The 25151-nt window shown below is 36.8% G+C and overlaps 1 long non-coding RNA gene across 1 annotated transcript in view; it reads left to right on the forward strand.

The window, feature by feature from the left end:
• Positions 1–22189, forward strand: part of LOC306668292 — a 56412-nt gene extending 34223 nt beyond the window's left edge. The window contains exons 2-3 of the long non-coding RNA XR_013765837.1: positions 4576–4678; positions 21738–22189. This is a non-coding gene — a long non-coding RNA (uncharacterized lncRNA). The remainder of the gene's footprint in view (positions 1–4575; positions 4679–21737) is intronic.
• The last annotated feature ends 2962 nt before the right edge of the window (positions 22190–25151 follow it).

Genomic DNA, 25151 nt, shown 5'->3' on the forward strand with positions numbered 1-25151 from the left:
CTGGCAAGCAGAGAAAAGATCTTTTATGGAGACACTCTATGTTAATGAGAAGCTTAACATTAAGGTTTCCTTATTTTTTAATTAAATATTGAAAAATTTTGGCTACCTATTTCTATTCTTTCCAACCTTTACTAAGTGGTGTTTAACTGAGAGAAAATGATAAATTAGTTCAACTTTTATTCTGAAACTCAGAGGCAAAAGAAGATGTACACATTTTTTAACCATTGCCTATTAAAATGCCTTGCTTTAAAACACTTGACGAAAGTCTCATTGTTTTCGAGTATATTCTCTAGATTCTTACATTGCTGAAATAACTTTGTTTCCTTCAAAATTTCTTCCATATATTCAACAAATATTTAATGGGTGATTTCTTCCTGTAATATCATATAGGTTTCATGGAGCTACATATTCAAGAGTGAAGTTTGAAGTCTATCAGAGGGATGGAAATAAAACATAAAGGTGAAATGAAACATAAAGGATGGGAAGAGTTTGTGTGAAATTTTGAGAAATAAAAGTCTGGATGACATCACCACTGTTAATACTAGTACTATTGTTATTCTTACTATAGCAATGACTAGTACTAATATTAATAATAGTAAGAAAACTTATAAACTGCAGATTCCAGCTGCAGGTAGTTACCTGAGAAAATAGTGGTGAGGGAACCTACTGGAAGATGTATAGTATCACGTGGAATCTGATGCTAACCTTGAAAAACTAGAGGGACTAGGGCCCCTTTGGAACCTGAGCTAGAAGCTTTTCTTTTGATTACTGCCACAAAAGTGAAACAGTTCCTAGTTTTCAGTCTAAGACTCTTAACTCACAACCCATAATTCTGGGAGAATCTAATAGCTAATCTTGAGTTAGTGTTCATTCCCCCACCCAGCTGTGACTAAGTAGACAGGTTCACCTATGGCAGTTACCATTATTGGGTTCACTCCTGGGCATTGGGCCAGTGGGGTGGGAGAAGTAGAAACGCATGGTGAGATAGTTGACAGAATATGCCTTCCAACCAGGTATGGTGGTGCACATCTGTAATCCCAGCAGCTTGGGAGGCTGAGACAGGAGGATTGCGAGTTCAAAACTAACCTCAGCAATTTAACGAGGCCCTAACCAACTTAGAGAGAACTTATCTCTAAATAAAATACAAAAAAGGACTGGGGATGTGGCTTGGTGTTTGATCTCTAATACAAAACCGAAAAGGTACCTTCTGTATCTACAACTGGAGTTCTCTAGGCGAGGCACTGCCACACTCAGGTTAGGATTCAGTAATGGGAAGACCTGCTAAGCACTGTGCTAAGTACTTTACACAGGTTATCTAAACTCCGTCCCCTGCAAAGCCTAATTCAGTAGACTATTATTTCCATTTTGCTTGTAGGAGAACAGAGTTGTAAAGGAGGTTAACAACCAATAAGCTGTAGAGTCAAGTTTTAAAGTCTTCTCTTCCTTGCTGCAGAGGCTGTAATCCATCCCTCCTTTTCTGTTCAGTAGGTTCACATGTAGATTGTGACTAGTGCCTCTGTTCCCATGAGCTCTCCATCCTCAATGTTTTATTTTAAATAGGTGAAGGGCTGATTGAAAGAGAATAAAAAGAACTAATAAATATATGGTTAACTAGTACCCAAAATGTACTTAGCCTTTTTTTTTTTTTTGTGGTGGTGCTGGGGATTAAACCCAGGGCCTTGTACACGTGACACAAGCACTTTACCAACTAAGCTATATCCCCCGCCCCTACTTAGACTTTTTATCACATTCTGATATTAAAAGGAAGGGAAATGTGTCCCAGGTCTATATAAGTGTGTTTCCCATGGAATCTCTGTGATGTGTGGTATTCAGACCAAGATATAGTAATACTAATAATATTGTGTTCCACTGCATTGTGAATGGAAAGATCTTTTTGTGGGAAACCAACCATCATCTGTTATGCTGTTTCTATGGAAAATTTTAAACATTGACTTAGAAATAAAGCTTGAGCACATACCCGAACTACTGACCAGTCAGATATTACTTAGAGATCATTTATTCTGGACACAGTCACCATAGTACAAATAAAATACTCATTTTTCTAATGAGTGGATTTTAACTTGAAAAGTGGTAAAAAATCTGTATTTCTTTTCCAACCAGAGGAGTAAAAATCCTCTGGGAACTCCTGGAAGGAGGTAAAGACTGGATTTGGGGTAAGATAAATCCAAGGCAGCCATGATTTCTCTGTGAGTGTTTGCACACTACAAGATAACACTCCGGGTGCTCTAACTTGTAATACAAAACCCAGTTCCTTATCTCCACAGGGGTGGAGTGGATGGTGGAAATAAGACTAAGTTGCGGGGAGAACAAGACTTTACCATTGCTTATTCACATTCTCAGGTTATTAGTCCTAAACTACCAAGTGAGGGTCTTTCTATGCGGAAAGTCATGCTACATTGTAATACTACAAATAAAATGGGTGAAAATTCTCACTGGGGTGAGCACACACAGCCTGTAAGTAGAATTTGTGAGCTTTTTCTTTATGCGGTGGGTCGGTTCTTGAACAAATAACCTTAATAAAAGCACTTGTGTTGATTGCCTCTCTTTCGGGTTAACTGTAAGCAATGAATTTTTGATGAAATGAGAAAGTTGGGTCCTAGATGGAGGCCAGGATTCCACTATTGCACTGGAATTCTCAATAATGTGAAGATAAGCTAGACTCCCTGGGTGGATAAGTTAGGGTGACTCTTTAAACCTCTTCGTTTGCCTACTAGTCACAGTATCTTCATAAACATCACAAAGGAGTTAAGGAGAATCTGAGAAGGTAAAAATATCCAAATTAACATTGATGAATGAATTAATTATGACATGACTAATTCAAAAATTCTGGTAACAAAAATAGGAGCCAGTGGTAGAGAATTACCTTCCTTCTATCAGAGCTTCTCTTCTGATATTCAGTTTAAATATAGTCCAAACATACTCCAGATTACATTTTCTTTGTGATCACAGAGAATGTGCTTGTGACTAATTCATCTGGTTTAGTTTCCAAGAAGATTCTGGGACAATAAGGAAGACTTGTCTTCTGAAGGGTGCAGAATGTACTCAAGTAGCTCTGACACTGAGTGGCTCAGGCAGAGAGGTGAGGCACCTCCACTTGTCAGGTCAGAGCTGGAAGGAACAGTGTGCAACTGCTGACATTCTCATGGGACACATGACGCAGGTGTCCTTTAAGGACAGAAGAGGGAGGGTGCAGGAAGAGCAGAGGAGGAAGGCATAGAAATCAAGGAGAAATGTGGTATAGACATGGACTATTAAGATAATGTGATTGGGAATATTTTTCCCCCAATTTTTAGGATGTTAGGAAATAATTCCTGCTTAAGGGAAAGAAAAGCTTACTGGAAAGCTAAAAACATTTCCAGCAAATTGGCCACAAACTTCCTTCACACAAAGACAAGTTTGAGAGATACGAATAGTCATGGGAGGAATATTTTATGGAACAAAATATTTATTCTTGTTTCACTTATGAGGATATCAAGACAGAAAATTGTCTCTGGAGGAAATCATGCCTCTGAAAGATATTTTAAGATCAAAGTTTGCCTGACACATAAACCAACTCACTAACAATGAAAAACATGAAATTCTATTTTGAAAGGTACTGATTTTTCTTTTCTTCCTTTATCAATTCATCTCTTTTGTCTCACGAAATATACGTGCAACTGTAACAAAGTGATTTTTTTTACCTATAAAACTTGAAACGTGTAATGTGATGAGAGAATTCGAGCCCCATATGGTGCAAGGAACTTAGTTTCCTTGACATACTTCTGATAATTTTTGAAACAATGAAATTTATCTCAAGCTAAATGCTATCAATCTTCCCATTTATATATACAATGCATGCTAAATTTTTGAAAAAAGAGCTTCAATAGTATATCATCTTTTCTGTGGTTCAATTTCTCTTTGGTCGATGATGAGAAAATCAGAAATACATTATTCTTACTAACTTGAGCTGAATGAAAGTCTTCATTTAAAGTAACTTAATTATATACAGAAAGTATGTAATAAAATAATGACCTCCATTATAAATCATAAGTAGCAATCAAAATAATGATCAAATCAGATAATAAGTTTGATTATGTGCAGAATTCCACTTTCCTTAGGTATGTTATTACTCTCAGAACAGGGTAGAAACAAAAGGACTTGGCTGGAAATAGGCTTTCTCTTGATCGCATGCCTAGTACGGTTCTCTGTGCCCAGTGGGTTCTCAATAAATATTCAATGGTGATTATAATGAGTCTTCAGGAAAATGCTGCAATATGCAGGTATGCACTGATCTGAGATTAGAAAAAATTAGTCAGTGTAATTGATTGTGTCAAAAGAGAAAGAATTCTATATCCAATATCAATCACATAAATTGTGGACTCAGGAAAACACGATTGCTCTATGGCTTTTCTTTCAATTTCATTTTTATTTTTTCCTGGCCATCCCACATAATAGATGGAAACTCACTGGACACACATGTCACTTGATCAAATTACCTAGGGACAAAACACAGTTGTCAAATGTTTCTGGAACATTTCCTGAACAGGTCTTTGATTTCTGACTATTCTCTTCCAGAAAGAATAGCCCTGTGAAGAACAGTACACTGGAAGGTCCTGAGATTGCAGTTACTGTGCCAGTTTTATCCACTTGGAAGTCGGAAATCAAAGTTGTAAGTGCCGTGAGTATTCGTAAGGAAATAAATGCTGAATTAAAATAAATAATCACGCATGAAACAGCTCTGGTTATTTGCAGGTTGGGATGATATACAGAAAACGTTAACATTAGGCCAGTGGAAAAGTGGGCCAGATATTTTTCTCATTACTCTAGCCTAGGAAGTTCACCTTTAACCAATGTGAACTGTAGATACCCAATGGGGAAAAGGGAAGAGCGGATGACTGTATCGGGGCAGGAAATCAGAGGTCAATCTCCACTCTCTCCAGCCTCCTGCCACCTTCCTTTCTTGTGTGACTATGCAATAAACATGTTATTTGCTGTCTACACATATCTTTAATTTCCTTCAGTCCATTTGCCTCTCTGTGGTGTTACTCACCTTCTTAAATAGATAGACGCAATAAATTAATTTTGTATATAGTACTGCAGTGGGTTCTTCAGATATGTTTGTTTTTCTTATTTGATCCTCTCAAAACCCAATTTGATAAATACAATTGTATTCATTTCCCATTGCTTCTGAATATGATGGCTTTAGTGGCTTAAAGCCAAAGAAATTTATTTCCTTTTAAATTATGGAAGCCGGAAATCTGAAAGGAGTCTTCAGGGTTAAAGTCAAGATAGTATTTTTAACCATTGATGCTGGAGCCACTGGACATTTACATGCAAAGAAATGAATCCAGACACCAACCATATACCCTTCACAAAAATTAATTCAGAATGGGTCATGGGCTCAAATGTAAAAGGCGAAACTCTTAGAAGTTAAAATAGAAAACCCAGATGACAATGAGTATAATTTTTTTAGATTCAACACCAAACGTTCAATTCTTTAAAAATTGATAAGTTGTACTTTGCTTAAATTAAAAACATCTTCTCTATAAAAGACATTCTTGAGAGAATGAAAAGACAAGCTGGAGACTGGGAAAAATATTCAAAAAAGACATACCTAAAACAGACTATTTTCAAAAAGATAGAAGAACTCTTAAACTTCAACAATAAGAAAATAACCCAATAGTTAATGAACAAAAGACCTCAACAGATGCCTCACTAAAAGATGGAAAATGTGCATATGAAAAAAAATTCTTAACTTCATATGTCATTAAGACATTGCAAAATAAAACAACTACACACCTACTATAATAATCAAAATTCAAAACACTAACAATATCTAATGCTGGCGAGATTGAGGAACACCAGAAACTTATTAATTGCTAGTAGAAATGCAAAATGGTATAGTTACTTTTGGAAGACAGTTTGGCAGTTTCTTATAAAACTAAATATACTCTTATCATATGATCCAGCAATCACACTCCAAATAACTTGAAAACTTATGTCTCCACAAAAACCTGCATGTGAATGTTTATAGCAGCTTTATTCATAATTGCCAAAATTTGGAAGAAACCAAGATGACCTTCAGTAAGTGGATGGATATAATAAACTTGGTACATCCAGGTCATAGAACATTATTCAATGCTAAAAAGAAATGCATTATCAAGCCATGAAAAGACATGGAGGAAACTTAAATCACATTGCTAAGTAAAAGAAGCCCTCTGAAAAGGTTCCATACTATAGAATTCCAACTCTGACATTCTGTAAAAAGCAAAACTATGGAGACAGTTAAAAAAAAATTCAGTAGCTATTAATGGTTAGGGGAGATAAAGATAAACAGGTGGAGCATACGGGGTTTTTAAGTCAATGAGTCTGCTCTGTATGATACTATAATGGAGGATACTTGCCATTGTACACTTATCAATACTCATAGGATATAAAACACCAAGAGTGAGCCCTAGTATAAACTATGAACATTGGGTGACATCAACATGTCCATGTAGGTTTATCACTTGTAACAGAAAAGGGGGGGTCACTCAAGTGAGACATTACAGAAGCAAGATTATAAGTTTTAGTCTAATCAAGAGATTGGAGATGGATTGGTGATTTGGATGAAAAAGTCAGAGGTTTATACCTTAATGCTAGACAAAATGGTGGTGGCGATAGGTGAAAATAGAGAAGCCTGAAGTTAATGCTTTTTTTTAAAGGAAGACCACAGTTTGGAATTTAAGAAATAAACAATACCACTAAATAATCACTGTAATTCACAAACTGGAACCTGAGAGGGGATGCACAGGGTTAGAGATGAAGATTTGGTCATCATTTATACAGATAAATAGCAGTTCTTTACAGCAATCGGCTTTCATTGGACACATTTCATTTTACATGCATTATCTCATTCAATTCTTCTGTCAACTCTATAAGTAGATATTATTTTCCCACTTCATGAGTGAGGGCACTTAAGCTCAGACAGGTCAAATAATGTGCCCATGTTCAGGTAAGTGAATAGGTGATAGAACATGGGACCATATGATATCAGAGCCCATACTCTACAGCACTTTGTTATAATGACATAATTCAATATGATCACCCTGGGAAGTGCTCCCCAAATGTCACTTCAAGATTATGCCTGGGGCTGGGGAGATAGCTCAGTCGGTAGAGTGCTTGCCTTGTAAGCACAAGGCCCTGGATTCAATCCCCAGCACTGCAAAAAAAAAAAAAAAAAAGGATTATGCCTGATGACAGAGTAGTATCCCAGGCTGTTCCATCTGTGGATGAGTAAGGAGGGAGTTGATGGATCCCTTTCAAATAATATATTGAAGAAATAAAAAAGAGAGAAGAGGCAGCTTCCTACCTTAAAAATCCATCCTAATGTTGTATTAATATAAGCATAATGTTTTCTTCTTCCTAAGTTTCAAGGAAAATTTATTCTCCAAGGAGCTGTTTCCTGTGTAACCTTAGCCTTTTCTCTCAGTAGACTATGGTGTACCCCGGGATTGGGAAACAGATGACCTAGGCTGAGAAACACGTGGCCACCGTGAAACATAAAGGACTAGGAGTAGAAGCCCAAATATACTGACAGAAATGTTAACATTCAAGAGGTGAAAAAAGAAGTCATATTTACAAGAGGAGTGGAAGAGCTGTTAGAGAAATGGTATAAACTAGAACACTGTAGCATGGAGAGAACAAAGGAGAACGGGAGTTTCCATGCTCGTCAAATACTTCAAGAAAACATCTAAAAGTGGAGAATTTACCAGAAAGGAAAACAACAACAACAACAACAAAAAAAAAACCCCGAAACTTTGTATTCACCAGTAAGTGACTTTCAAAAGTGATGTTTAAATGAGGTGAGAGTCAGATTACAAATGGATACAAAACAAGTAGATATTCAGAATTTTGAGGGGCAATCAATGAATAGTATTGGGTGATGAAGTTTGTAAATAGAGAAACAGTGCTAGTTCAAGCAAATCCAGACACTACAACTGGTGAGGTATTTCTATCACAACACAGACTGATTTTTCATTAACTGAAGAAGAACTAGGATTTAGTACAAGAATGAGCCACAGAAGCAGACCTCAGAATGTACAAGAACAAGTCCAGTTCTAAAAGGAACTCTTTAATTGGAACTAGTTTCTCCAATCCGATGCTGTCGGGTGACTCTCCTCCATCCCTTTTCAATCCTGGGATTGCAATATATATCTCACTGGTTCAGTTCTGGTCATGGACTTACTGATGACCAGGGAGAGACAATGTCCTTGAATTAGCGCTTGTTTACTAAGGAAAAGTTAGTTCTCTAAAGATAATCTAGAGAATGAGTTACAAGAGGGAAAACAAAACACAAACTCAATAACAAAACAAACAACGCAAACAAACAAGAAACCAAAGCTAAAACCAAAACCAAACTAATGACAATGTTCAGTGTGGAGGGGTAGAAAGAATTCAAGGCAATGCTTGCTTTGCACTGTGCAGTGTTAGCTGAAGCACACACGTGTGGGACTGATCCGGCACTTGGCACAGGTTTGTGGTAACTGGCCTTTGACCTTGGTCACCATGGAATATTGCCAAGTGAGGAACGAGTGCCAGCATGCACCAACTTCAGTGGACATGACTCCTTGCAAAGAAAGCACGGCCTGCATAGATGACCAAGAACATTTATAAAACATGGAACCTCAAAGGCAGATTTGATTTGGAGAATCAAAACAGAGTAAAAAGGAACCTTAGAAATGATCAAATCTCTAGCCCTTGCCTACCATAGCAAAATAAATGGAGGCCAAGGGAGGCACATTAACTTATCTAAGGCTTCCTCTTTTCAGCTGATAAGAAATTAGAAAAGCTAAAGAAGTTGAAAAAAAGAAAGAAAAGAAAAGAAGAAAAAGAAAGAGGAAGAATGAAGAAAGAACTTTTCCACAACTGCTACAACTTAACAGGGAAAGCAGTCTGAGGGAATGAGCTAGGTTTTGAAAGACTAATGAAATGTGTTTCCTCAGGTGTAAATTGAAGAGGGCTGGTCTAAATCTCTAAGAGCCTTTTCAGCTGTGACATGCTATGATTCAGAGCAATATGCACTAAAATTAGCAAGTCATATACAGAGAATAGTAAGCAGGGTGGCTCGATTGGAGCAAAGAGGCATGTTGAGGAATAGTGACAGCTCGGGAGGGGCAGCTGATGGATGTCTGATGAGAGCTCAGGGTTAATACTGCTCTGAGAGGGTTAAGGGAAGCTGCCATCCCCAAATGCTGCAGTATGCCCACAATTGTGAAAAATGAGCCAATGCACTTGTTAAAACAATAGCACCCAATACACTTCCCATGGAATGTGATTGAAATATTATTGGGAAAAGTTTTCCTACAGGGCTGTAATAGCTGAGATTCCCTATTGTCTTATTAGATGAAGCAGCTATAATTTTTAATTCTGATTCTCATAGAGCACATGTGACTTCCAGCAGATGTGTGCAGTCCCTAAGGCCAGTGTCTAGTGATATACAGAATGAACATACAGGCTGAAGATTGACTATAACTCATTTTAGTAACCATATGACAAACACGCTCATAGATGCTAAACAGGGTATGCAGAGTGTTTTATTCCCTAGTGGAGGCATTTACTTTTCATATGTATAGAAGTTAGATCATATTAAAAATCAGAAAATTACCCTAATTGTTTTGGCTCGCTTATGTATTATGTTTTCACAAACCCATATGCTTTTTGATCAGATTATGGAATTAATGGATAAGGAAATGCATTCAGTTCTTTCACTGAAGTCTAGTTGTATTATGATGTTTTAGTACTTAAAACCCAACATCTTGTGCTTGCTTCCCTGCCTGCCCTCTTCCTTTTTCACAAGTTTCAGCATCCTTTTCTAATTCTTCTGTATCTCTCTGTTTCTCAGTTCCCACCACTCACTCTCTGCACTGCATTAATATTGTTTGAATTAATTAAGATGTTTTATCTTCCCTTCACCCTTTCTCCATCCTGGTGCACTTGGATCCAGTTTGCACTATATTTTTCTAAATGGAATGGGAATATCAACTCTGTCCATAATTGCCACATGGGCTCATTGCACATCCAGGTGACTCTAGAATCTGTGAATGAGAACTGTGATAGACCTGGAGTGGGAGCAGGTAGAGTGTCCTGATCTCAGCTATCCTTCCTCTCCCTGAGAGTCCTGCAGGGTGGACTGTGGAACACCTGTTCTCTTACTCGTGGACCTCCTGCTGTCACCATTTTCCTCAAACACTTCATCTGTTTCTTTACTTCAACTGAAACCAAACTTTATCCACCTGGTACCCATTAGAGCCCCCCAGTCTACTCATTGCACACGGGTACTTCATTGATTTACCCAGCTATTTCTTTTTTCCTCCTCCTCCTTTTGCACATTTGCATCATAAGTCTATGCCAAAATTTCTCCCTTGTTATGTTTTTATCTAGATATTTTTTTCCCTTTTCTGGATGACATAAGCACATCTCTTCATCACCAACAATTATCATTCTCAAAGATTTAGACAATGAAATGGAAAACATCTTGACCCTCAAATTTCTTTTGCTCCAAAACTCCAAAGATCTCCAAACACAGCCATATTTTAGATTGCATTCTTACTGAATTACCCATCTCATGCCTCAAATTCTAAACTTCCTTTCTCTAATTTTCACTTCCTTCCCTCCCACTTTCCAATGTCTCCTTTCAAATGTAAATCAGATCTTATCATCCTTCTCCTCCTCCTTAAAACCCTCCATTGACTTTTCATTGCACTTGAAATGAAATGCAAATTTCTTACAAGACTTGCTCTGGGAATGGATCTGACTTCAGATCCCTCTCTGATATTAGCATACACCATTTTCTTCCTCACTCGCTGTTCCTACAAAAGCAAGGCATTCTTTCTCTTCCTAGAAACAAGTCAACCCCAGACAATTGGGTGACTTAAACTGCTCTCCTCACAGAGGATTTATCCTGTCCAAAAAAAACTCCCTATCTGATTTTACTTCATCTTCTTTGTTCACAACTCTTGGAAACAGTTTTTCTATTTATTTTCTTTATTTGTGCTTCTCCACACAGTGGGTCTTTTGTCTGAGGGGGTTGTTATCTGCCCTGGGGACATTACAAACATCAAGGCATAGTCTTTGCCTTCTGGTAGTTTTCCACTTCAGAAAAGAAGTCAGACAAGTAAGAAGGCAAATATAACACTAAGGAATCATCTTGAAGCAGTAGTAGTCATTAAGATATGGACTGTGCCGCTAAGTTGTCTGATAGAATACTTAACACCTAGAACGCAGTGCACACTCAAAAAGGGAAGGAGTTATTATCATTTATCAAGTCTGTTTTTTTCTCATCCTAACCACCACCATGATTCCAGTTCAGCCTGTCAGCATCCCTTTCCTGGAGTATTGAAATAGCCTTGGCTTTAGTTTTATAACTTCCTAATTTACTCTACATTGCCTATACTTTGGTCCATTTCCTGAATCACTTCAGTGACTTCCCATACCTTAAGATAAAGTCCAACTCATAAGTGTGCTGGCTAGGCCCTTCATGATCTGATCTCTGCCTTCTCGCCAGCCTCTTTGACTCTCTCTGACATTCCCCACTTTATGATTCAGAAATACCAAACTTCTTGTAGTCCTCTTACTGTAACTTATTTCTTTTCTTTGTACCACAAGCTTCTATGTTGATGCAAGAATATTCAGAGTTAAAATGATTAGATTTTGAGAGCTGTAATGGAATCAGTCCATCCTTGAAGGGACTCACTGGGTGGTAACTGTAAGCAGGTGGGGCATGACTTGAAATGGATCACTGGTTGTATGCCCTGAAAAATATGTATCTTCCCTCCCCAACCCCTCTTAACTTGCCACCATGGGCAAAGTAGCTCTTGACAAGCATACCCTTCCCCTGTGATGTTCTGACTCACCATGGGCCCAGATCAATGAAGTCAGCTGACTATGGAATAAGCCTCCTAAACTGTAAACCAAAATGAACGTTTCCTCCCCAAAATTGCTCATCAGGTATTTTGTTCACAGTGACAGAAAGCTGACTAACATAATCATGGAATATCCCTTCCCTATATTATGCTTGGTTTAAAACCACCTGTAGAACCCAATTTTGAGTTTTATCCTTACATGTAGAATAACTCACAAAGGTGAGGTTGAGATCTATAAAATTCTTTGTATACCATCATCATTGCACTGAACACACCACCTTATCATCTGCATCTGACTATCTATGTTTCTCATGGGTAGACTTCTTACCCATTTTTATATCCTTAGTGACAAGCCTGGAACATTGAAATTTTTTGTATTAGTCAATTATTGACATCCTAATGCTATATAGTAAGCAACCCTAAATTTTAAAGATCTGCTTTTGCCATCATGAAAAAGCAAGGACTAGATGTAACTTTCCATCACAACAATCACAAGGGTCAACAGAACACATGATGCAACTCTTTTCAAACACTGGACAACAGACAGTGCAGAACTGTCATCCTCAAGAAGAGACAAACAAAAGGATGAGCTCGATAATCCCTGAGTTTTTACCTGAGGTCTATTTCCAGCCCAAAGATACAGGGAAGGAAACCTAAACAGAGCTCTAAACCCTCTCAGTTTAGGACATAGAGTTAAAATTTAAACTGAGAGGGCTCAGGAAATGGAGGTAGCTAGAAGTCTTGACACAAACTTCCAGAAAGAGGGGAACTATGCAAATTTTTTTTTTTTTTCTGAAAATTTGTGTGAGTTTTTGCTGAGTATTAGGCCATGCATGTAAAACTGGAGAAAGAACTAGAGAAATAATTTGAACAAATTCACAAAGGACAAAGCCATGTTTTAGCTCCCAAATGCTAGAGCTGAAAATCCTTTGTCATCACCTAGGACTCCAGAGGAGTTCTGTTTTACAAGTTATGCAGACAGCAGCAAAATTAAGACTGATCTACATGAACTAATAATGCTTCAAACATGTCCATAGTGTATTAATCAGGGTTTCTCCATAGAAATAGAACACATATAAATATGTGAGGGGATTTATTATGAGCATTGATTTACGTGATGAAAAGATTGAGAAGTCCCATTACATGCCATCTGTAGCTAGAGAACCAGGAAAACTAGTAACAAAACTCAGTTTGAGTTTGAAGGCCCAAGGAACTTAGAGTTCTGATGTCTGAAGACAGGAGGTGATGAAGTTCTGCCCCAGAAGACAAAATAAATTTATCTTTCCTGGGCCTTTTTGTCCTTTTAATCTTCAAAAGATTGGATAATGCCTATGTACATGCCCACATTAGTGAGGACAGGTCTTTCTCTACAAGTCTACAGTTTCAATTGCTAGTCTCTTCCAGAAACTCTTTTTCAGATGTACCCATATGTAATGTTTTACTAGCTACCTGGGTAGCCCTTAGCTCAGTCAAGTTGACACATAACATTAATCATCATGACCAGTAACTTAAGTGCCCACCCACTACCCATATGCCCAACACTCTCTAAAGGAAGAAGACAACAAAATCCAAACAATCAGACAATACTGAGCATCCCACTCAAAATTATTAGTCAGTCTGACAAGCAGGAATATTTAATCAGGAGAAAATTTACTCAACAGGCTAAGAGGTGGCAGACCTAGCAGATAAAGATGTGGGAACATCTATTATATTATGTAACCTATTTGAAGAATAAAAACATAATGAAAAGATAAATGAAAGATATGACATAAGCAATTAACATTTATACAGGAAAAACATAAGTCTGAAGTGAAAGTTTTTAATAGGGTTAATAGCAATAGTTAATAGATGCTTCATATGAAATGAAATGTTCAATAATCTTTATTACTTAAAACAGAAGAGAACAAAAAGACTGAAAAACAAAAAGTCACCATTCCAGAGCCTCAGTAATCTATAGAATATTATTAGATTATTTAAAAATTTGTGTAATAGGATCTTGGGTATTTAAAGAGATGATCATCAAAACTCTTCCAAATTTGCTGAAAACAATTAAGTCAGTGCTGTTTTGGATCTTAAATGTTCCCCAAAGGCCCAGGTGTTAAAGTCATGGTCCTTAGCTTGGCACTATTAGGAGGCAGTAGAAATGTTAAGGGGCAGTGCTTTGTGGGAAGTTTTATGGCTGTTGAAGACAGGCTCTTGAAGGGAGTTGTGGGACCCCAGCCTCTCCTCTTCCTTTCTTTTTTTACTCCCTACCATGAGGTGAGTAGTTTTTCTCTATCATATATGCCCTGTCATGAAATGCTGCCTTGCAGAGGCTCCAAAACAACAGAGACTATGCATTGACATCTCCAAAACTATAAGTCAAAATAAACCTTTTCTCTTTTTAAGTTCATTATCTTGGGTATTTGTTATATTAATGGAAATCCGACTAATACAGATTCCAAAAAGTTCACTACAAACCCAAAGCAGAATGTCTACATCACCGTAGCCACAGATGCACATGCATACACACACAGAGCAAGATGGAGTCAGATTGTGGGAAACCTGTGAGCCTGACCCTTTCCTGTTTTGGGCACTGGAAGTAAGTTGTATATCCTGGGAACCCCTCACCCTGCCCTGAAATCTGTGCAAAGAGGAATGGTTGGTCATCCTAGATGGAGGAGTGATTGTGATAAAAGTTCAAGTGCATTGAGCGCTCTAGAGTAACCACTCAAAAACAAAACAAAACAAAACAAAAGTGTACAGCTAATAAGTAAATAGCAGAGGTAAAATGAAATGTTAAAAAATACTCAGTCTGTGAGAAGGTAGGAAAGCAGTAATGAAAAAATAAAGAAAAGATGACAAGAATTTTTATGATGCAAGTTGAACCAGGTGCAGTGGCACAGGCCTAAAATGCCAGCTATTCAGGAGGTTGAAGCAGGAGGATCACAAGTTTAAAATCAGCCTGGGCAACTTAACAAGACCCTGTTTCCAAAAAAAAAATAAAAAGATGTATCTCAGTGGTAGAATGCCCTGAGTTCAACCCCCAGTTCAGGGGGAGAAAAAAAAGAATTACTAGCCAGGTCATTGAAAATGAAATATGAACCTCCAATAACACAGGGAACAATGCAAATCCCAAAACAACAACAAAAACAGCAAGTTGGCCATTTGAATTTGACAACATGAATAATTGTATTAAATGTAAATGATCTGAACACTCCCAACTGAAAGATATAAAGTATAAGAATAGATAATTCCATGCAGTTTACAAAAAAAATTCTTCACTATAAAACACAAATAGAAAATAGGCCAAATATAAAAAGATGTAAAACTTATGTCATGAATACTCTAAGCATAAAATAAAATGAAAAGACAAGAGTGACTGTAATTACTATCTGATAAAACATATTTCAGAACAGGGTGTACTACCTAGAATTTCATGACATTAAAGGAAGCCATCTATCAAATACATGGATGATTGTACATATGTAAGCACATGATAATGATGCTTCAAAATACACAGAGTAAAGCTAAATAAACTGAAAGGACAGATATTGATAGAACAAGGGGTCAGAAAGTCAATTAGAATGTAGAAGATTTGAACGATACTAAACAACTTGATATAATTAACATTTACAGAATATACCAATCAATGTTGGCAGAATACATGCTGTTTGAAGTGTGTGCAGAAATCCACATAGATCATATTCTAGGCCAGAAAACATTTTTCAATAGTTTTAAAATATAATTGAAATTATTCAGTGTATTTTATCCATGAAGAAACTAAATTAGAAACTAATAACAAATAGTTATCTGGAAAAATCCTCAAGTATAAGGAACAAAGCAACATGTTTCTAGATACTCATGGAAGAAAACCACAAGGAAAATTAGAAAATATTTAAAATGAAGGAAAATTAAAACCACAATACATCAAAATCACAGGCTGCAACTGAAGTTTGGGACAATTTCTAGAGTTTTAATGCTTGTATTGAAAAAGTTTAAAATTCTAAAATCGATAATCTAATCTATATTAAGAAACTTTTAAGAAGAACAAGGTAAACCCAAAATCAGCAAAAGAAAGGTAATAAAAAATATACAATAAAGTAATAAAATATAAAAAGAATAGAGAACCAATGAAATAAAATATTGCTGCTTGATAAAAAATCAATAAATCTGATAAATATATAACTGATCAAGATATAAACAAAAGACAAACTACAATACTGAGAAAGAAGTAGAGTACATCACTATGAGTTCTACAGATATTAAGGTGATAATCAGAGAATATTATAAAAAAATTTATGCCAATAAATATGACACCTTAAATTAAATGGACAAATTCTTTGAAAGACACAATTACTAAAACTGACTAAATTCATCTCATTGCAATTGGCATCCACAAGAGTCACACCCATGAAACCATTTGGACAACATCAATAATGACTGAATGCAATGAACCTTTGAGTGTTGGGCATTGTTTGAAATAATCTTTTTGTATTTTTTGGTCAAAGTATTCGTTCTTTGATTTTTTTCTACCTCTATCATGATTCTTCATCATTATTTTCCTTGACTTAATTTTTTTTGTCTATGCCTAAAATGTAGCTCCTCTCCAGGATTCTGTCTTGAGATTTCTACTCTTATTCAAAATCCTATCTGGGTGATCTCTTGTATTCCCAAGACTTCATTACTTTCTGTAGACTGATCCCAAATTTATGACTCAGTCAACTAGAACTTCTAAGCATACAACAGGCACCACAAATTCAACATGTCCATAGGGGAACTGACCCTCTGTCTGGAATTTTCATCATTGTGTTCTCTTTCTCAATAAATAAATGAACCACTTCTGCAATTCTGTAATTTTTCCAAGTCAGGAAATTGAAAGTCATTCTCCACTTTTTATCTTTCTCATCTTCATCACCAAGTTGTATGGACTCCAACTACTTTTTCTTATTACTACCTGAGTTTAGGCCTGACCATTCTCTCTTGCTCCATTTCTCCCCTGCATTGTTCACTAGTTGTTCACATGTTACCAGAGTGATACAGAAATCCTATCACTTTTTTTAATTAAGATTCTTTATTATTCTCTTTACCAACAGGATAAAAACCAAATTCCAATGGAATGTGCAATGTCTTTTTTGACTTGATCCTTTCTTTTCTCTCTCATCCTTATTACTTATTTCTCAACCATCACAATTTACTTCTTTTCATACTGAACTCACTACTTGCAATCGCATTCTTTTAGTTCCCTGCCCATGCCCCTCAGGTCCTATGCATAGATGCTATCTTAGCAGAGGAATGCTTCCCCCATTCCATTTTCCACCTGAATTCTTATGCTTCAGAACTAGACTCAAGCATTGTTCCTGCCAAAATCTCACTGGATCTCAGCAATCTAAGCAGTTATCTCTCCTAACTATTATTATACTACTTTATTCATACAACTTGTATTCTTATTACACTTTGGAAAAATAGTAAAAATAAATAATAACATTGGGAAAAGCAAAGTCACAAATGTACAGACTTAGGACCTGGAAACTATCAACACAACACACTGAGCTTTGTTCACTGAAAACTATGGAGGAAGACACTAGCAAGAAAAGTAATTAATGGATTTTAACATAGAAAAGAGAAGGAGTAAGGAGAGAAAGGAGGAAGAAAGAAGAAAAAAGAAAAGAAGAAAAAGATAAACCTGTTTATAGGTTTTTAGTAGCATCGCTAGTGGCACTGATGAAATTAAGCAAAATGGAACACAGGCTGCTTCATTAGAGGAGAAGCATGGAAAATCAGATCCACTGATGGGCGAAGTGATCTCCTTGGAAAAAGACTTGTTAAGTTCTAACATCTGAGGCACTTTTTACTAAAAGTATCTAGCCCTTGAAACAAACTGGGTGAGGGGCAACCACATTCCTTGGACCCAGGATTTCTGGGATTTTACAGATTTTCCCCTCTAATTTTTGGATGGCTTTAATTTCCATGATATACCCTGAGAAAGCCTAGCTCTGAGGGGTTAGAGCTATTAGAACCAAACGCAGACAATTCACCACACATCTCGTCATTGCCAGGTCTAGAACTCCAATTCTTCATTGTTTCTAGAAAGGTTCAGGTTCCAGTCTGTAAACACAGCAGAAAACATCTTCAAGCAGGGAGATGATGTTGGGAGACCCAGGACTTGCCATTCTCCAGCTATGGTACAGAGCACTTTCTGGGATTCCGGGGAAGCCTCTGCTAAATTGAGCATTTGAAAGCCACAGGGTGTAATTACTTCCATAAAATGTTTGAGTGACTGACCACTAGAAACCTTTTACTCAAACAGTCTGTTATTGCCAATAAATAAATAAATTAATTAATTAAAAAGTACCTCTGGTTCAGTGGTTCAATCCCTAATACTTCCCCAAAAAGGTTCAAATATTGAATTTACTTCCTTTTTGCCTTATATAGACAGCTGCTCGGAAGTATTTTGATGCTAAGGACTGAGAATTATGGCATGTGCCAAAAGGATTTTAAAATTGGGATCTAAGTTGTGATCTAATTAAACAATAAGACCTGACAAAACAGTAACTACTGTTCTGTTAATGACTTCCTGGGGCAGTTCAACTTCCCGGGTCAAAGCAGAGCTAGGGCAAGGTCATCTGCCTTTGGCATTATTGTTAAAAATAATGCCCCTACTGTTCCTCCTCCACCACTTCTCTCTTTCTCTGTCTCTGTTTCCTATAAAATCATACACTGAAACAGTGACCAGAAAGTCTGAGAGTCCCAAAACAGCAAGACAAAAAAGAAAAAAAAAAAAAATCTTAACAATTATCTAAAAATATGCAAGAAAGAAATAGCACACCACAACCCACAGCTCTACCAAATAGAGGCATAAAGTAAGGCAAAGGAGTTGGACAGCTTGAGAACATACATTGCCACAGTGAATGACATGAAGGAAAAGGCAAAGGCAGCAAATAGATAGTCAACCCCCAACTCCCACACGTGGAAACATCTGCTCACATTGTGGCCACACCTGTTGGCCCAGCTCAGCTCTGGAAGGAGGCTTATCAGCATCTCCTCCTGCGGGTGTGACTTCCAGGAGGTCTTGCTGGCTATGTCCATTTTAGTACTGGTGATTTTTTTTTTTTCTTTTTAAAGAGCCACTGCATTTGTTTAGATAAAAAATTAAGCACAACTTTTAGTTTGGATGACAGTTGGGTTTCTTTCAGACTATTTTACTGAATAAAAACCTAGTTCTTAAAAAAAAAAAAAAAAAAAAAAAAAAAACAGCAACAACACTTACTGCATCGAGTCAAAGCTAGATTAAGGAAAGTAATAAAATGTCTATAATAGAGGCTCTTAGATTATTATGACTGCTTTTGAATTCTTATTTTCAAAACAAAGAAAATGCTTTAAAAATATAGATTAATTTGTCATTTGTGGGACAAATGTAGTTTTTTTTCCACATCGGTTCCCATGTTAGATCCTTTGTGAATGATGTGCTAGCTGTCTTCAGGCTGAAAATTTGTCCTTTTTGCACAGATAAAATATAAGTAAGAATAGATAAAATATAGGATGCCTATAAATATGTTCCTTGCAATTTTGGGGTCATTTTTGGTTATAAAATTCAGGAAACCTATTTTTGTACTCATTTTGGTTTTTAAAAAGTTTCAACATTCTTCCTTTATTAAAAAAAAAAAAGGAAATATAGATACATCATACATGTGATGAATTTGACACAAATAAAATTAGTTGAAAAATATTTTTTTGAAGAAAATAAAGAAAGATTTTGATTTTAAAGGGACTCTGTCTGTTAGGGACTCTGCCTCCTCATCCTGCAGATAGAACTTCCAAATCTCTCATGGGAACTGTTAGGAGCAAAAGCTGGGGCCAGCCCCAGACAGGATTTTCAGCTTCCTCTCTTCAGCCTGGGGTGGAGACTAGCATCTCAAGTGATCCTCCTGTATAGTTATTGCTGGTCATAATCTTCAGAAACACTGGTGTGCCTATTTTGTGTACAGCTTTGCTAACTTCTAAAATTATGATTGCATCTCAGAATATGACCAGTGGACTTTCATTTAAGCAGGTAAAACTGATTCATTCATTTAATCTTCCTTGTAAAGATTTATTCACCTTCTTGTCCTCTAAAACACTGAGCTTTCTTTTTAAGTTTTTAATGCAGCAAACATTATCCTACCTGCCCACTTCCTTTGGGATTTCTGCATGGTTTACTCTAATTACTCCTGATGCCAGACCTTGTATGCTATGAACAACTTCAAAGAAAAAAAAACTAGAGAAGGAACAGTGTGGTGTTCCCCCCCCCGCCCCGCCTTTCCTTTCTCTTTCTTTCTTTCTTTCTTTCTTTTTTTTTTTTTCAGACATGCCATCAAGGAGACAAGATAGCATTTTGTTCTCATAATGTGATGGACAAATCATATGGATGATCTATTAGGATGATGGATGGTATAAATTTTAATATGAAACATCAACTATAGTGAATTTCTCCTAAAATGTCTTTGAAATGAACAGTCTCTGTTTGGTCTGAATTTAATAGTCAGGTCTCTAAATTTAAAACTTCTTGGATATAAAAAATTTTGATTGATTTTAATTATGTTCATTGCAAGAACCATTAAAACCTTAGTTCAGAGTAATTGTTTCAGGAGGAACTACCTGAAAATGAAACCCATTTCTTGCCTTGAGGCTAAATAGTATCTTACCCTGGATGTTTATTTACACTATTGTCCTGACTCAATGTTATTTCCCTACTTTCTGCTTTTCTTCCATAAAGCCAAATTAACCCAATGAAATTGTTTTTAGTCTTGCTCTGTTTTGTTTTGCTAGAGATTCTTTATTTTCTTAAAATGTTTTGTTCAAAAGATATTTCCTATGTGTTTACTATGTATGAGGATTCACATCCCTTGACCTTGAAAACTATGATCCTTGTCATCCCAAAGTTCCCTGTCTTCTATGGGTCAGAGACAAGTAAAACAATTAAAGTTATAAAACATGATGAATGCTTTGCTAGTTATGTGTATAAAGTGCTTTGGGAGCAAAAATGACAGAGTAACTAACTCATAAGTGTCATTTTATAATTCTAATCAAAACAGGATTTTCACAGAATTATGAAGCTTGAAAGTATGCCACTGGTTAAAATTAGAACTAGTTTGAAAAATCTGACTGTTATTTCCTAGTCATACGACATTTTAAAAATTACTTAACCACCTTGAACTTTGGTTCCTCTTCTATAAAATACTGATGTTAATCCATAGGGTTGTAGAATAGTGAGAATCAGATCCAAGAACTAATTCTACTACTACCACTACTATTATTGACTGGCTTTCATTCTTGAGCTGTGACCACCATCTTACATATATTATTCAATAAATCTTCTTAACAACCTTCTGAGGTCCACATCTCACATGGTCCCATTGTACAGGTGAGGAAATTAAAATGTTCAAGGTACAGCCAGTTCTTTGAACCCAGGAAGATTTTAGATCTCACCTTATAGTCACAATACTGGATTAGTTCAACGAGCTACCATGCTCCCCCCCTTTTTTTTTGTATTATTGCTGTAACTATTACTATTGAAGAAAATATGACATCACCTGCTTAAAGCCCTTCTTTTATAAGAAAAATAAAAGATCAGAGGGTTGAGTGGTTAAGAAACTTGGCAAAGCATAGCCAGTGGGGGGGGGGGGAGAGACTAAGTGTCTTAGAATATTTGTGCTGCTATAACAAAATATCAGAGACTGGGAAATTTCTAAAGAATAGGAATTTCTCCTAATTCTGGGGAATGGCAGTTAAGGTCAAGGTGCTAGCAGGTTTAGTTTGCTGGTGAGGGTTTCTTTCTTCTTCCAAGATGGTGCCTTATTGCTGTATCCTCCACAGGGAAAGAATACTGTGTTCTCACCTGGCAGAAACTGAAGAGCAAGCCAGCCAGACACATCCTGAAGCCTTTTTGATAATGAGTCCCCACAGCTTAATCACCTCTTCAAGTCCCCACTTCTTGACACTATCACCTTGGCTATTAAGTTTCAACACTTGAATTTGGAAGGTGACACACTTAAACCATAGCAACTAAGACTTCTGAATAAATTCAGTACATCATATTGTCAATAGTTTTTGTATTGCACATTGGTTTTTAAATCGTAGAATAGTTGTTTTGGCCAGAAAAGTCAAGGTATATTGTTTCCCTCACATCAATCTTCAGAAACAAATATATTTGAGATAAACTGCAGGTTCCCTCTTTCTGGAGGTTGACTGAGGCAGCATCTATGAACACGCAATACCACAGGCAGCGTTCATGACTCTGAGATGACTTAAATGTATAGAAAGAAGATCCTTCCCAAGGATTAGGGAGCCAGGATCATATTTCCCTCTCTGCATGCCACAGAATCATAATGTTTTAGAAACTAAGGGACCTGGTACCTCAAATTGATCCAACTCCACTAGCCACAGGATCATAAGGCATACCTTCAGGTGAGAGGACAGTGGCAATGCCAAACATTGATTGGTGTGCAGAATGCTCTTGAAACAAGAACATTAAAGCCAAATGACTACATTTTTAAAATTGCCAATAAAGTCTTTATTTTTTAGGCTTTTTGATTGGACTTAGCCATCAATTCAATTTCCTTTTTATCTCATGCAGTGTTACAGCAAAGAAACTGAGAAATAGATGTAAACTTCACTGTCATTTGGAAAAGGAGGAAAGCATCTGAAAGCTAATTCCTCACCTTTTAAAATAAATCTTTCATTGATATTTGGGTATAATATATAGGAATAGTGTGTGTTTAAGGTGTACGACTTGTTGAATAACCATCATGATCAAGCCAATTAGCCTTTCTATCACCTCATGTGCTTACAACTTCTGTCCTTTATTTCTTCTTTTCCTTCTTTCTCTCTCCTTCCTTCCTTCCTTCCTTCCTTCCTCCCTTCCTCCCTTCCTCCCTTCCTCCCTTCCTCCCTTCCTCCCTTCCTTCCTTCCTTCCTTCCTTCCTTCCTTCTTTCCGGTGAGATCTCTTAATCTCTAACTCTTTAGAAAATTTGAATCATTTATCTGAACCCATTTATCTTGCAGAGCTTAAACTTTCTACCCTTTGACCAACATCTCCTTATTCTTACCATGACTTGCCCTTGACTACTACTATTCTACTCTGCTTTTATGAGTTTGTCTGTTTTAGATTCTATATATAAGTGAGTCATTCTGTATTTTTCTTTCTGTATCTGGCTTATTTCACATAGCAAAACATAACTTCAAGTTCACTCATGTCATGAATGCATGACTTCCTTCTTTTTTTAAGGCTGAATAATATTCCGTTGTATGTCAATATCTGCTACAACTTCATTAGACATTTATCTTTTGACAGGAATCTAAGGTGTTTCCATGTCTATGATATTGTGAACAATGTTGGAATAGACGTGGAGGGAGGGGCAGATGTCTTTGAGATCTAGACTTCATTTCCTTTGTATATACACCCAGAAATGGCATGGGTTATATGGTAGTTCAACTTTTAATATTTTGAGACACTTCCATGCTGCTGTACATAGGGGCTTTGCCAATTTATATTGCCACTAAGCATGTATAGTGCTTCTCTTTTCTCTATATCCTTGCCAACACTTGCTATCTTTTGTCTTTTTAATAATAGCAATTCTAACAGGTATGTAATATCTATGTTTTCATTTGTCTGGTTATATTTCCTTATAATTATAATTAATTGTAATTGGGCCTCTAAAATGTAAGTCATTCTATGATGATGCCTTTGTTTCCTTCCCATTGAGATAAAAAAGAAGGAGAGGTTTAACTAGGTCATGCTTTCAGAGGTTTCAGTCAATGATTCCTCGGCCCGTGGCTTTGGGCTTGTAGAGAGACTGGTGGAGAGCACAAAAGCTGCTCACCTTTCTCAGCCACAAAGCAAAAAGAGGGAGGAAGAGGCCATGTTCTGTATACCAATTTCTAGGGCTACCACAATGACCTAACTTCTTTTCCCGCCTCTTAAAGTTTCTACTTTTTAAGTTTTTTTTAATTAAAAGGATTTAATTTTGTGATATTAGATTAAAATTAGAAAAACAAAATTGGAAACTCAAAGTTTCCAATAGCACTGCAGGCTGGCAATCAAACCTTTGACACATGAGCTTTTGAGGGACACTAGATCCAACCAACAGGAGCCACACAGTTATTGGTGAAGTTTAATTAAATTTTCACAAACAACTCTGCTAGGCAGGCAGTCTTATTCCATTTTTTATAGAAGTAATCTGAGTTTCCAAAAGATGAAATGATTAGTCCAGGGACTCACATCTTACTCAAGGCACAAGCTGGATTGCAACTCAGGTATTTCAAAGATGGCACCCTTTCCACAAAGTTAGATGGCTCTGGCAAAGACAGTGAGCTCTTATTTTACCTGAAAGAGAAGAAACATCATTAAGGAAGAGAATAAAGTATGGTTGGTTCAGGAATAAAATCCAGATCTCTAAACCATCTTAGTGCCTGGAAAATAGCTTCCATCACTTGGTTTGGAAAGAACCAGCAGTTGCAAAGAAGGACACAAAAGGAAAAAGCAAGAACAGATCTTTCAAATCCATGTAGCTTTGGAATACTCCTGTGGCAGGGTTATAGAGCCTGCATGTCAGTCAGCTTTACATCACTGTGACCAAAATATCCAAACAAAGCAATTTAGAGGAGATTATTGTTTTGGCTCACAGTGTCAGTGCTTTTAGTCCATAGTTAGCTGACTCCATTGCTCTGGACCTCAGATGAGGTGGATCATCATGGTAGAAGGACAAGGTAGAGGAAAACTTCAGGAAGCAGAGAGAGAGGGGAAAGGATTCAGGAGAGATGAAACCTCCCAGGACACGTCCCCAGTGACCCCCCTCCTCCATCATAATCTGCCTGCCTATAGTTACCATCTGGTCAGACCATTCAAACTAGAATGGATGGATTAAATCATAGCTTTCATAATCTAATCTTTTCACCTAAAAATATTTCTTCCTGCATGAACACAGGGGCTTTGGGGGGCCACCTCATATCCAAACCATAATAACCTATATAACACCTTCACCACAAAAGTCAATAATATAATATTCAAATACACCTGGTATTATCAAGCTGCCTCTCCTACTTTTGCCCAGAGAAGAAAGAGATGTTGATTTTGCCCTTAGTTGGTGATAGAAATAACATTGTTCTTCCCTTCAAATTTTGAGAAACGCTATCCACCGTCTATCAAATATATGTCAGAGATATTATCGCTAAAAGAAATTCAATATTTCATATTTGGATCTGTAGGAAGAGCTTTTCTGTGTTCTTGG

Source organism: Sciurus vulgaris (genome assembly GCF_902686455.1).
Source record: "Sciurus vulgaris genome assembly, chromosome: 1".
In the NCBI taxonomy this organism is placed as follows: Eukaryota; Metazoa; Chordata; class Mammalia; order Rodentia; family Sciuridae; genus Sciurus; species Sciurus vulgaris.